General features: G+C 34.0%; 1 protein-coding gene across 1 annotated transcript in view; it reads right to left on the bottom strand.

Moving 5' to 3' along the window:
- Window positions 1-12,604, bottom strand: part of Negr1 (neuronal growth regulator 1) — a 791,453-nt gene that overhangs the window by 201,251 nt on the left and 577,598 nt on the right. The gene's annotated exons all lie outside the window — the stretch shown is intronic.

Here is a 12,604-nt window from a genome sequence, read left to right as displayed (position 1 = left end):
GTTTCTGAAGATCGAGTGCTCATCCTAGTTGCCCCTGTCTCTGTATTCTTTACCATGAGTCTAGTCAGTGATGGCTTTCCCTTCTCTGAGCAGTGTATCTAAGTCATTCAAGCCAAACACTTTTCCTCTTGCATTGGGATTATGTACGGCTATGCCAAACTTCCTACTGAGTTCCCTAATGGCAAGGTAAAATTACAAGTAAACCTTTCACATTCAGAGGTCAGATCAAGTGCCTAGCATAGAGTGCTTGTCTTTCAATACTTTTTTTGGCAGTCTATCCATTCCTTTATTCAGCAAATCATCAGGGAGCCTTTGATATGTGCTAGGCATTACAAGCCATTACAAGGTCCAGTTCTGGAAATGGTTAGGCAGGGATATGTTCCAGATGAATTGGGACATGAGGAGACAGCCTCTAATCAGAGAATATGGTGAAGGTCTAGTTTAAGTAACATGAGAGGCAGTAAATAGGACTGGAAATGTAGCTGTGAGATAGAGCATTTGCCTATCTTGATGTAGGTCCTCAAGTATTCTTTCTCCCTTTCTTTCTCCCTTTCCAGTACTGAAACTGGAATTTAGGGACTTTTGCCTGCTAGATAATGCTTTATTACTTTAGCTATCCTCCACTTGCTTTGCATTAGTGTCTTTTCACATATGGTCTCCCATTAACATATCATCAGGATGGTATGATCCTTCTGTCTTTGCATCCTCAATAACTGTAACTACACCTGTCTACCAACCTAACAATAGCATGTTTCAATAAGATTAAGAACTTTAAAAGAAAAAGCAAAGGAAATTTCAATAGACCTAAGTAACTGTGATGTTAATTGGAATATCCTTTTTGCTGGGATGGGGATACAGGCAAAAGAGCAATTTTGTAGAGAAAAATAGGAATTGGAGGCATAAAATTTTTTCTTTTTCTATCAAGAGCTTTACATAGTACGTATATTTTATTTACTGTACTTGTACTGTTGATGTACAGAGGTGGTCTATGAATCAGGTAATGAGTTCAGGAACACAATCTTTTTGAACCGTGTCTCTGCTTCCCTTGCTCACTCTCAGTCCCCCCCCACACCATTTGCACACACAAGATGTACAGTTCTCTTTCCATAAAGCGTCCTAGTGCACACCACTGCTGTATTTGTACATCCTTGTTCCACCTTTTCCTAACCCTCCCAAATACAAATAAGCAAGAGAAAAAGAAATGAAAACAAACCAGCAACAATGGAAAGTCAAAATGTCTCCTTTCATTTTCTCGGAGTTCACTTCATAAAACATTATTTATATGATCATTGCACACTGCCATATCCTCCTTTGGCCTCAATATGTGAATGTTTAGAGTCCCCCCCACACACACATACACAGAGAGTGCATATTTTAAATAATACTATGAGAGTTCAATGTAACTAGAAGCTTAAAGATACAGATATTATTTAATTCACAAACAAGGCTTGAGTAAATTTCTGCTCTAGGTACAGTTGAGGTTTTTGTGGAAAGCAATAAAAAAGTACAAGGTTTAATCATTTTTCAATATGTACCAAATACAAAACAATAAACACTCCCAGAGCAGAACATTGCTTTTCCTTTTACAGCAAGAGCCTAGTAAATTCATCATTTTGAAGTTATAGTAACTGAAGTTTTATGTGGTATTCTTATCTAATTTATGGTACAAAGAAGTGACAAAATCATACTTTTATCAAAGTACTTGCTAATAATGTGGTAAAAATAATCACAGAATGTTTACTAAAATGTTTGAATGAGAATTAGAATGATGTGAAGCTATTTTTTTCTTTTCCCCTTACATTATATCTCATGTTGCTACTGGATCTGACTTTGGTACTTAGTATATTGTATATACATTTATTTGTGTATTTAAAATTGGGAAGGTAAGGGAAAGACAGTATGCATGGGAGGGAGTTGGGAAGGAGAAGTGGCAGAAAAACACAGGAAGGTGTAACAATGTTCAAGACGGAATGTACTCACTATCTGATGAATGTAAACACAACCCCTCTTTATATCACCTAACATTAAATAAAATAAAAAGGAGAGAAAAAATAGAAAAATAGAACAAAATAATACACATACACATATATACCTCTTTCTATATTCAAGTACACACATTCACAATATAAGGGCTTCTTTACTGATTTTTAACTTTTATCTTAAGCAAAGTGTCCTTGCCCCATAGGAACAACTAAACCCTATGAAAGACACCCATAAATAAAATCCTACTCATTTCTCAGTGGTTACAACACTGCTTAGCTTACAAACTCACAAATAAGATTGTTGTTTTCACTATTATTCTTACAAGGTTTTATTTCACTTTCCCTGCCACACTAACAAGCTGTAATCTTTTAAGATATCCAATTATTACTGAAGATGAAATAGCCATATGCAACAGAAGATCCATTACAAGCTTCTATTGATAACCTGATTAGTTTAATTACTCTCTTGTTTGTCAAGGGGGCCATGACTCATTACAAACAAAAGCATGAAATCTAGAGCATTGCCTGAAAACCCAGGCATAATAAAGTGAATTAAAACTGTGATTAATCATGAAGAGGTTTTGTACCATCAGGTACAAATATGGCTTGGTACTAGGTATTTTACCACAAAGTTAAAAGGACAAGGAGAGCATAAGGGACTCCTAATTAGAACCCTCTATGATGTAAACATTCCAAATGTCATATGGAAGCATAGCTAAAGACCAAATCAATAGTAACACTCAAGAAATTGTCCAAAGAGCGTTTTGTGTGGTAGGGAGTTTTAAGGGCTATGAGCTGTGGGGTAATCGATGTGGAAAAGAGACTCTCATGCAGATTTCATTTTGTGGCTATAATCATAATTGGAACTTAATGGCTCTATTGATTTTTCTTAAGGACATAAAAATTGATATTATTTGTTCACATTACTGTTCATCTTTTGAAAATAACTGAGAGAGAGAAGATTCAGTCCTTTATTTTTCATTCTTTCACTAATGTAGAAAATGTTTATTAGTGACCAATTTATTATTAAAATCCATATTTCTGGCCTCATATATCGAATACAAACTAAAACAAACACAGAAGTATATATTAGCAGAGTGAGGGATGAAAGAATCACCAGGTAAATTATTTTATATGGTGAAGTCACAGAGCTATTTAGTCATAAGATACTATTTGATCCAGGGATTTAATGATATGAGGAACTAGGTCATGGAGTGAATTATAGGAATCATTCTAACAGCAGAGAATTGGAAATGTATAGCGCATGAGTGGAAGCCTGTCTAAAGTGAAAACTAGTTGAAATTTAGCAGGCTCTTTAAGACAGCAAAATGGGTACTATAGCTTGGGCAAGATATATGAAAAGGAAAACCCTAATGATAAGATGCTACTTACAGCTGGGGACCATATTTTGTAGAATCTGCCAACCCCATGGTAAAGGCTTTGAATATTATTCTAAGGATATGAAATGTGAGATATTTGGGACAGAAGAATGAGATATTACTTAAATTCCATGAAGCTTTTTTTTTTTGGCTGCTCTGGGAAACATGCTGTGAAAACAAGCAGGAGAAAAAAAGAAGCAGGACAATAAGGAGGTTGAGGAAGTAATCCTTAGTGTGATGACAAAGCTACTGGTTTTCCCAAAAGCAAAGACAGGAAGAGAAAAATCAGCAGTTAGATAGACCTATGGTCATGGTGGACTGAAGCCAGAGGCAACAAGGACTTGCAATAACAGAACATTTTTAGTGCAATTCCAAATGTGTACCATTCTACATGCTGCCATTCATATGAATAGAAAAATTCTATGATCAACCACAGAAATAGCTCACATTTTATATTCAATGCTTTTCATAGATTGTGTTGTCAATGTATATATTATGACTCTGGACCTCTTCGTAATATCAAAGAATTATTCTTTTTACCTTGCTAGTTGAACTCAACTGCTCTAGTTATTTTGAGCTACAAGTAAAAATTGTCAGTGACAGGAAAAATATATCTTCCACTATTTCAATTTTAACAATTGTAATTAAATTGTGTCGTTGTACTACAGGATAAAAAGCAATGAAAAAATTTCTGGAATAGAAATATGTATACATTATACAAATACCTAAACCAATATATATATATATGCATATATATCAACCTAACAACTATTTTTCTTGTTTTATTCATAAAAATAAAGGAATATATTTGGCATATTGGTTCTTTCTAGATTGTGAATTAGAAAACTATGAGATGATAAAATTCTAGAAGATTTTATTTGAGCTACTCAAATAATTCACCTGGAATGCTGAATCTTTATTATCTACCCCTAACCTTTGGCTATGTGCTTCATTCTTTGAATATGCATATTCACCACTGGGTCTTCAAGTTTCCAAATTCCCATGAGCTGTTCCGAACATTTATCCCCAAATGTTCATAATGGACATTTCCTTTGAAAAAAAATGATTAAATGATAAAGTGTCAGTAATTGCTGTGCTATTCTGAACTACATTTCAGCTATTGCTCTCTGAATTTTGGCCCTGCATTAGTATTGCGATTGATATTTACTGAAGGAAAGAGTAGATGTGAATGGGCCTTTATGTGTTTATGGTTCAGAAGCCATTTTTTTCCTTCATGTAAAAATGAAATGTTTTTCTCTTCAAATATAATCTTTCACTAAGACCAAAGTAGCGAGTAAAGTAAATGTTTGAGCTTCATATAGTCTCCCATACAATGACTGAGACTGATGTGTGTGTACCATTGACATTTAAACACACCACCCTTGCACCAAATTGTATATAGCTATTCCCCGAAGCAATTGGACAGTAAAAAATCAATTTTAGCAAAATGTTATTACACATGTAAGTGAGATCAAAGAACAGATCTTGGGTAAAGCCAGCAAAAAGGTCAACAAGGGATGTTTAACACCTGTATGATTAGATACTCAAAAAGAAGAGTCTTTTCTTATCATTTACTCTGTGGGATTATTTTCTTGCATTGTTTAGCCAGTTATTTCAGGAGGAAGATAATGAAAGGTTCTTAATTCAAATCTCCAGGTTCTGCAGGTGCAGAACCTCTGTAGTTGGCAATCGAAAAGCCTAATCAAGATTCATTTCCTTAGTTACATGACAATAGCCACAAAGAACTTCCTCTCTTGCCATCCTCAAAGATGACTTTGGTTATCTACTGAGTATCATTATCAACAAAGGAAAAGTGAGTCAAAAATTGCTTTAATCACCTTACTAAGTAGGGATAGTTGGAACAAAACTTTAGCAACTCAATGGCAAATAGGTCAGACTACTCTCCGGTGATGGAAACTACAGTGACAAAAGAGGAATAGTATATCTAGACTGTATGAAAGGAAGAAATCATGAAGATCTCAGACCTTCAGAAACTTCATTTTTTTTATAATGAAACATATGTAATAAGTTATCTTGGTCTATATTCTAGAGTTTATGGGAAACACTAAATTAACCTTCATCAAAAAGACAGTTTACAAAATGTCAAGATTTCTATTATCCATCAGATAATCTAACATATATGATATGTTCAATACATTTTTTTTCTTCTCCAGAGTCTCCTGAGTAAAGTAGGTAATGTTCTCCTACTGAGATGTGTCTTCAGCTATGTGGTACATTACTACTATATCTGAAAAACAAATAATTTGTTAAAATATCTTCCTGAGGAGATGTAGAAACTCAAGATGCAAATGAATGACAACCAGTGTTTATCCTAGATTTCACAGAAAGCACTCACACAGGCATTGCTTTCTGCTTTTCTTGAAACAAGCTCTTTCCATGGCTTATGGTCTAATATTGAAAAATATATGAAGTTTTTTTTAACTAAGAGAAACCAATATTCCAAAATTGCTTAATAATACAATCTTGTACTAAAAAAAACCACCAAATAGAGTTGAATCATAATTGTCTACCAAAATATGGTCGAATCATACATTGTCTGAGGACTTCCATGTAATTCAACACCTGCACTGACAAAGCATCAAAGCATTTCCATTTATAATCTTCATCTTTTCCCAAATCTCATCATTTGTAAAGTGATGAAATAGACTACCAAAATCTCTATTTTAAAGTCCAGAAAAGTGGTTCTACAATTCATGGAATTGCCTAACTCTTAGATTTTCTCATCTGTAAAATAAGTAGTACCTAGTTTACAGGATAGCTTCATGGACAACATAAAATAATTCATGAAAAGTGCTTACTTTAGTGCTTTGCACTGAGTTTTATCAGTGAATAAAAATATTACCTGTACAGAAGTCAAGTAGTGGTGTCTCATGCTCATAATCCTAAATATTCAGGAGGCTGAAATTGGAAGTTTTATGTTTCAAAGTAATTCTGGGGGTAAAGGTTTGTAAAACTCTAGGTCTAAAATAACAAAGGTAGGAGTTTTGGTCCATGTAGTAGGGCTCCAGCTGAGCAAATGAGCCCACCAGAGTATGTGTGTGACAACAATTGTTCAAACCCCAGTCCAGCAGGGGTGGGGGAAAGGAAAGGGAAATAAAGAAAAACTAATGTATAGTGATGTTCACATCACTAGAAAAGAAAAGTGATTTTAAAAAGAATCCATTGCCTTGTCTCTGAAAGCATGCAATTAGAAGTTGGACTAGTATATGACCTTTTCCTATCCCAGAATCCTGTCAATAAACATTTTTTAATGTAGTTCATCAAGAAACTTATTTTCTGCAAGGATTTTGCCAAGAAGCCAAGGAACAAGAATGTCAGGGAAGATGATATCATGATGATATAGAACATGAAACCTATGCAGCCCAAAGTATTTATTTTAAAGACACGAACTACAGTGATGCATTATTTGTTTGAGAATACAAAAAGTCAATGTATTGATCCAAGTAAGCCTATGATTAGACCAGTGTCTCTTTCAGAGGAAGGCAATGATAAATGGAATTTCACAGATAAAATTGACCTTAATGGTTTTATTAAAGATTTCAAATCAATAGGATCTGTGATCTCTGGTTCTTTTGTACTGCTAGAACTCCAAATAAAAGCAATGTATTTAGTAAGAAATTTCATAAGCTAAGACATATGACCACATATGAAATCATATCTGAAGAGCATTAGTGAAGGTTCTTGCATTGTCCACTTAAACACAAAAGAAAATCTGTTCATTGTTTTAAATTATAATGCAGCACATTTTTCCTAAGCTTGAAATTAATGCTATCAGAATATTTAAACTAAGCTATCATACTGGCCATAAACTTAAAATAGTTGAGCTTATTTATTGAACTATATCTGAAAGATATGAGAATATCACTATGATTTTTCCATACTGTGGTGTAACAATAGGATGCATTAAATTATAGTGGATTGATCATCTATAATTCATGGACAAGTAGACAAAAGTACAAAGAAGAAAATGAGTTACATAGTGAATAACAGAGTTATTTTGGGGGCTTTAGGCACAATCCATTCATATCATGCATTTGACAAGGGTCAACACTGGTGAAATTACAGCTTGAAGTATCTGTCCCTTTGTAACCAGCAATACCTACTCCAGTGATGCATCCACTGTAAAATATGTCTGTGATTTATTGGGCCACCAGTTGTATCAATAAGAATTAAATGGTTCACTGTTTTCCTAGCTCTTCTTAAAACATTCTTTTTTTAGTCATGTTCATGATTTGATCTCTTCTCTTTGTCAGTCAGGCTGAAATTATAGCTGTATATGATTGATTTGGGTACAGTTGACAAGTCCTTAAGAATTGTGAAGTTATGATACTCCAAAACATCTTGATACTCAGCAAAGTCTTATCCTGAAAGTCATTCTTTGGAACAAGTTTATAGATTTTGAAATATTTCAGTGTAGTTTTTACACACTGGCGTTATAAATCCATAGATATGAAGCTATTTTAGTAACAAAAATAAATCTTAGAATAGTATACAGGTTTTGATGGAGCAGTATCTAAGTATGAGAATATCATTGTGGTATCTTTCATGGAAAAATATTTCTAATTGAATTAATCAATCAAGATACATTTATTGAGTTTGTATTATGTATTGGTACAAAGTCTCCCCCACCTCCTCCTTCTCCTCTCTCTCCTCCTCTTTCTCCTCCTCCTCTTTCTCCTCCTTCTCTTTTCTTCTCCTCATTCTCTTTGGTTGTTGTTGCCAGCACTGGGGTTTGATCAGGGAATTTAACATTGTCAGTAAGCTAGATAAGCACTATACTACTTGAGATGCACTTTCAGACCGTCAGCTTTTTTTTTTCTTTTTTTTGTGCTTTATGTTATTTTCCAGATAAGTATCACTGCATCATATTTTAGCCTGGACTGGCCTAGAACCATTATTTTCCTTGTCTGTATTTTCCGTGAAGCGGAGATTTTTAGATGTAAGCTATGACACTTGGACCACATCGTAGTGTATATTTGAATGCTGATATTGATCTTTCCAAATTATATATATATAAATATGTTTGTATAAGTACAAATGTATATACATGTGTATATGTTAATGCAAACTCACTTAAGGTTCTTTCAATGATAGCAAGAATTCTATCATTATACTTCTTGCAGTAATAACAATAATGTTATACTTGGGTTTTTTAAAAAAAGGGAAAGATAGAATTTGTGGCGTCTTTCTCTTGGCCAGGTTCTTACAATGTCAGCTTTCCCTCTGATTTCAAGGCCTCCTTCTTCCAAAGACCAGACTGTAAATTTGAAGGCAACAGAAAACCTTGGGACATATGAATTCTTTGCTCACAAAATAAGAACTGAATCTCTTTTGTTTACTGAACTGTTTATAATTTCTTCCTGTTACAGTGGTCTTCACTAATCTTAAAATAGAACACTAAAAAGATGATTAAAATTCATTATTGAAATTGTTTAATTCTGGAAAATGAATAATTCATATTGTTAATGCATTCTAAACAATCTCTTTCCAAACACAGTGTCTTAGAGGAAGGAAAAAGAGATCTCTGAGTAGCTACAAAGAGAAATAGTGGTAATATATGCATTTGTCCTTCCCACTTTATTCTAAAATGTATGAGGAAGGATGGTGGATGTTTATCAAGACTGTAGAAAATCTAAGGAAAAAAATCTAAACTACAAAAATAGATTCCTTAGCAAGAAACTAAGCACTATACTGAAAGCACTTGTAGTTTCTACTTATTTTCAAGTGGGAATCAGTATGCTTCAATCTATACCCATGAAAACGTCATGATATATTCTTTTCAATGGTTATAGGAACAAAGCAAGAACGATGATGAGTGAACTGCATAAGTACTCTATCCATACAAATTCTTTGAACATAAGAACCAGGGAGAAGTGATCTAATAGGAAGCATTAACGGTTGTAGAATTAAAAATTAAACTTTGTTATTTTTAACAAAAAAAACACACATAATTTTGGACACTGCTATCCATGAAGAAAGAAAGCAGGTACTGGAAAAGAGTGGGGTGGAGTCAGGGGGATAGAAGTAGAGAAATGAAGAGGATAAAAGAGGGAGAATAAAGTCAAGGTCCCCTGCATCTTGAGAATGTTAAAACCAGGAAAAGTATGAATGACAGAAATCCTCTGTCTGCCAGAGAGAAACATAAAGCCATTATTAGAGAAAATGTTTTAATTCTCTTCTGACTAGTAATTCCTATCTATAATTTGTTGCTGATAACTTCTTTGATTCCAATTTCATTTAATGTTCCCTCACTCAAAACTCCCTGTGTACTACAAATCTATTTGTTGGGCATTTGTGAAAAAGCTATTATTAATAGTTCATCGATGTCTGTACAAAGCATTTGTAAGTTTTTAGCAATTGGCATCATGTTGCTTCTTCCTTTAAAATAAATCTGATCAATAATCCATGGCCATCATCCAAACATTACCTCTTTAATTTAAAATTTTATTTTAACTTGGTACCATAGTTGTGCATGTGAATGGGGTACTATGGCAATAATCCCTGCATGTATGCAGTTTGTAGTGATCTTCGCAAGGATTTTCCATTCCTATTTCTTAAAATGTGTGTGTGGGAGGGTACTTGGGATAATCCATAGTTTCTTAAGTAGGTTTTACAGTTTTGCCCTTGCTTCTCTACAGGTCATTTCAACACAACTACATATTCCTATAAAGCTAAGTTATCCATCCTTGTTAAACACTACCATGCTTCCACTTTCATTGAGAATTCAAGTCAAATCATCCATCCATCCCAATGTCTCCCACTGTACATGTGCCAGTTCTCTGACTTGCACAATCTGTGCTTGCCATGTTGGATTACAATATTTAAAGAACCCATTACAAGATTGCTCCTTTCTCACAATCTTTATACTGGATACTTCCTTAGTTATTAATATTCATTGTTCCAATCTGCATATCTTTTGTATCCTTGTCTCCTCCTGCACACTGCTCAAATGTTGACTCACTAAATAGGACTTCTTAGAGTTTGTATATAAAATAATACTTTTATTATAATAAAAGAATAATAATAAAATAACCTTTTTCTTCTTAATACAATTGTCCTTCATATTAATTATCGTTGTCTATCATGGTTTATAATTCCTTCTTTGCTTTCTAATTGTCATCCTCTCTCACTGAAATGTTCAGTGAATAAGGGGATAATATTTATTTTGCTCATTCCCAAATCTTTATATTAATGCCTAAAACATGGTAGACCTTGGAATAAAAAACACCATTGAAAGATAAAGAATAAAATAAGCAATTCTGCATGCCTTGGATGCATTGCTCATTTAGATGTAGGCTGAGGATGATGTCATAATCTCATTCTTATCCACTGAGTTGGACATTTCTGCAGCATTATTTGTACAGTTAATATCTATAATGTAAAAACAAAACTAAAATCTATAAAATGTATACCTGAAAACTGAATTATGCGACATTGGCAAATGTCTACCCTTCTTAGCTTAACTTCTGTTGTAAAATACCTTACTATGTTTATACTTACCAAAACGTTTATGCAATTAAATAGCTGTATTAAATATGATAGGATTTAAAACATCTCAAATGAAAGAGCTAAGATACTGTTATTATTATTATTATTATATGTCAAAAATATAGGATTGGATATTAAAACCCTGTATGCCCAGGCAGCAGAATTCTAGAAACAGTTCAGTATCTATGGCTCTCACCTATATTGAGGATTTTGACTCAGTCCTACTCAGAAGGCATTCTAAGTTAAACATTTATTAATGCTAGATTTTTTGCCAGCTACAGACAACAGGAATGCTATGTAGAAAACAAATACAGCATTTCTGTGATCTATCTCTTCATCGTATCTGCAATTAGTTATGCAGTGATATTAACAAGTCTTTCATAGGGCAGCTCAGGGATATTGTTCCCTGACATTAGGAGGGAGAGGAAAGCCATTATTTGTCCAGATGACTAGGTAGAAGTTTCCAATGACATTCCATCTCAGTTTCTTCCATATTAAAGACAAAGAAAGCTGTAAGTGTCTGCTTTAAAGAGAAAGACTGTTTTATACTATGTTAAGAAAATGCAGTATCTCGAATAAATTGCAGATTCCAAAGTAATTCAATATGAAATGAAGATATACTCAGAGAACAGTACTGCACTCATGGGAACCAAATTGATAGCCATTGCAATGTAAACCAAGGAGTCTGTGGGAAGCTAATATGCCAGGGAAGTGTTTCAGAGCTCAGAGGAATCACCCATAAAACCCACTAGGACAAATGTCTCCACTTCTTCAGTGACCCCAAATTAAATGCATTTGGAAGTTGGTAGACATGTTTTCATTTTCTTGTGTCATCTATTGACTCCATATTTATTCCTTATAATTATTCTATATCCATTTACCTACTCAGTGCTAGTGACCAAAGATAAAGTCTTTACTTGAAAGGATTTCACCAAGGATTTGACAAAATTAAGAACTGGCCGCATAATGTCACAATCTAGGATTCCCTGAGGCCTTGCTCAGTTATCAAAACATTGTGGAAACAAAAATGTTTGTTCAACAAATGGATATAATGAGCTCAGCCCTAGGGGCCTGTGTATAATTATAGTTACTCAGGAGGCTGAGATATGAGGATCATATTCCAGACAGGAAAATCTGTGAGATGCTTATCTCTAATTAGCCAATAAAAACTCAAAAGTGGAGTTTTGTCTCAATGACAAAGTACAAGCCTTGAGTAAAAAAAAACCTCAGTGATAGCTCCTAAGCCCTGAGATCAAGACCTAGGACAGTAACAAGAACAACGACAACAAAAAGGTATAATAAGGTCAGGTGTGTGGCCTAGTGGTAGGTAGCATGTGTGGAGCGCTGGGTTTGATTCCTTGGTATCACAGACACAAAGGCTGAAGGTGGTGCTGTGGTTCAAGTGGTAGAGTGCTAGCCTTGAGAAAGCTCAAGGACAGTGCCCAGGCCCTGAGTTCAAGCCCCAGGACTGGAAAAATAATAGACATAACATATGAAGGCACTGCCTCTGTAAAATACTAAAATTCATGATTTAATATACAAGCTTTTTAACTTTATTTTTTAAAAATCCAGTAAATTAGATTTAATGGGGACAGACTTACCATATTTAAGGAATGAGATGATAAGTTACGTTTATGGCTAATATTTATATAAATTCAATATATGGCTAATATTTATATAAATTCAGTATTTGAATAATGTGCATTTTTCAAAGCATTTAATGATTTGTTTTTT

Source organism: Megascapheus bottae, chromosome 6, assembly GCF_031878675.1.
Source record: "Megascapheus bottae isolate mThoBot1 chromosome 6, mThoBot2.hap1, whole genome shotgun sequence".
Classification (NCBI taxonomy): Eukaryota; Metazoa; Chordata; class Mammalia; order Rodentia; family Geomyidae; genus Megascapheus; species Megascapheus bottae.
The sequence above is the reverse complement of the archived record's forward strand: the minus strand, read 5'-3'. Positions and strand labels throughout refer to the sequence as shown.